Source organism: Suricata suricatta, chromosome 4 (assembly GCF_006229205.1).
Source record: "Suricata suricatta isolate VVHF042 chromosome 4, meerkat_22Aug2017_6uvM2_HiC, whole genome shotgun sequence".
Classification (NCBI taxonomy): Eukaryota; Metazoa; Chordata; class Mammalia; order Carnivora; family Herpestidae; genus Suricata; species Suricata suricatta.
In genome coordinates this window covers 71,869,903-71,872,666 of record NC_043703.1, presented here as the reverse complement: position 1 = coordinate 71,872,666, position 2,764 = coordinate 71,869,903, and positions in this window count along the sequence as shown.

The window sequence follows — 2,764 nt, the reverse complement described above, 5'->3', positions numbered from 1 at the left end:
GGCCTCAGCCCGCGGCTTTTAAAGGAAAGGTGACGTAGGGAGGAGCGCCCTCCCGTTGCCCAGTGGAGGTCCTCCGATAGAAAGTGCGGAACACGAGGGGATGGTTCTCGCGTGGCCTCTCTTTTAATTTAACTTCGAATAAAATATTTCATAAACGTCCTTCTAGTTCTTGTGATTTAAGGAGCAGTGCCCCCAGTGAGCAAACAGATTTGGGAAATAAAAGGCCATCTTGGGGTTCCCGAACCCTGGGTCACGGAAGATCCATCCGGAAATGGGGCCCAGGGTGTAAGATTCAATTAATGTAACTGGGAGAGCTTCCAGCAGGCCGTCGGTTTTACAAAGCCGAAGACGGGCCTGTGGTGGTGAGGCGGTTTGTCTGGAGTTGGTAGGGCAGTCCCAGCCAAAGCTTCGGTGCTCCCGCCTGTCACTTGCCTGTCCACGAGGCTGCAGTCCCCTCTGTTGCATTGTTGGTGTCCATTTCCTGCCCTCTTGCCTCGTCTTCAATTAGAAATTCTTTAGCCACCCAGTGGAAATCTGCAGTCGTAACTCAGGCCACATCATTAGGGACTTTACCGGATTGGTAGCAAACTTTACAGGATATTACATTCTCCTTAAATGATTTTGAATCAGATTTTACCTGCTTTATTACAGATCAAAACACTAGTTCAGCTTTAAGTAGCTCTTTGGGAGCAGAGTCCCAAGTTTCTATTTCCTCATCAAATCCCAATGTCTGGCATGTTACCTGCCGACTATTTTGTTGAGATAGTGAAGTGGGAAACCCAGAAACAACAGAGTTGTAGGTGGCCCAAAGTCCAAGGTTAGTATTTGCATGCTGGCCATTTCCAAGTTAAGAAGAGTATTCTTAACAAAATTATTCCATAATACCAAGATACAAGTTTGTTTAGGGTAGATAACAGGGATAGAGTGACAACCGGTTATCCTGGAAATGGTAGGTGTTCAACGATGATAAATATGCACCTTTATAGAATTTACCCAGGTGCCTGTCAGGCACCTTCCTAAGCGTTTTACTTCTCTCAAATCACTTAATCTTCAAGACAAGCTTCTTACCTCGTTTCACAGATGAGAGAACAGAAGCCTAAAGAAGTTTAGCAGTTTGCCCAAGGTCACACAGAATAAAGGCTAGGGGCGCCAGGGTGGCTGGGTCGTTTCAACATCTGGCTCTGGACTTTGGCTCAGGTCATGATCTCCTGGCTGGTGGGTTTGAGCCCCATGTCAACACAGAGCCTGCTTGAAATTCTCTCTCTCCCTCTTTCTCTACCCCTCTCTGCTCGAGTGCTTTGTCTCCCTCTCAAAATAAATAAACTGAAAAAAAAAAAAAAAAGAATAAAGGAAGGCAGGCAGCCCAGAGCCAGAGTTGGTGCTCTTAATGCTAAATATTCCTTCCGCTGCTAGACTCAAGTATCGAAGCAGTAGAGTTAACAAGTCTGTGAAGCTATTTGGTGAAACGTGTAAAATTGAAGAGTTTTGTCCCCAAACTAAGGACTTTGAAATGTGGTAAGATTGTCATTTGAATGAATTCACACCAAATAATCATTAGTAACCGGAGCTACCTGCCAGGACCCTTTTGGTATCCCCTCTTTGAGGGCATATCTGTCCAGAGTAGATGATTCGGAAAGTTTTCCTGACTGTCATCATCAGCTCTCTCAAGAAGGAAGCACTTTAGTGTTCCTGGAAGCAGCGGAGTCGAAAATGCTCACATTGCAGATATGCCCTCAGAGAGAAGCATTTTTTGTTTGTTTGTTTTATTTTGAGAGAGAGAGGCCAAGAGCATGTGAGGGAGGGGGAGAGAGAGAGGGAGATACAGAATCCGAAGCAGGCTCCAGGCTCTGAGCTGTCAGCACAGGGCTCGAACCCATGGACTGTGAGATCATGACCTGAGCCGAAGTCAGATGCTCAACTGACTGTGCTATCCAGGTGCTCCTCATCTGTTTTGTTTTAAATTTCTTCTCTTGAACTCTGCTTTGACCTCCAGCTGAAATGGTGTGTGGCCGCTTTTAAAGAGTCATTGAGAGTCTTGAATTGAGCTCCGTGTGGCAGATGTTGAAGATCCTTGAATAATGATGGTAAAGCAGGCAGCTGGCTCTTTCAGGTCCCCTTCCTGTATTTATGGCCTCTATTTCCTGGTTTGGGGGAAGTATTATTTCTATGCCATGAATCTTCTGTAAACCAACAGCATATGTGCATAGGACTCTCAGAAATTTACACAGCTTTTCCAACTGCTATTGTTTCTACCTGTAAGAACACGAGTCTGAAGCTAGCAGTCGCCATGACAGGCTTTAAGTTTCCCCTCTAAACTAGGTCTAAAGGTCAGTCTCTCCAGAACTATTAGGTGGTTACACATTGCCCGAGGCAAGGGAGACCACCCTTGTGATACCCTTAACATTCCTAAGGGCAGACCTATTGCTTAAGGCTAGTTACACCCTATGTGAGGGTCCTGGGTCCTGGGTCTACTCTGTGATTGGTTAACGCTCTAAATGTTGTAATTGGACAAACCTGCTGTCAATAATATTGTGTAATAATAATTGGATCACTGTACCTATGTCACAATTTCCTGTAACTCCCCCTTCCCAAACTCATAAAAGTCCTACCCCACCTTTGTTCGGGGCTCTCAGCATGGATCCACCACGCCGGTAAAGTCTGTGAGCCGGAGTTTAGGCCCCGGCGAGCCTAAACCCACAATAAAGCCCTTTGCTTTTGCATGCGTGCTCGGCCTCCCTGGCGGTCTCTGGTTTTTTGGGGGCGA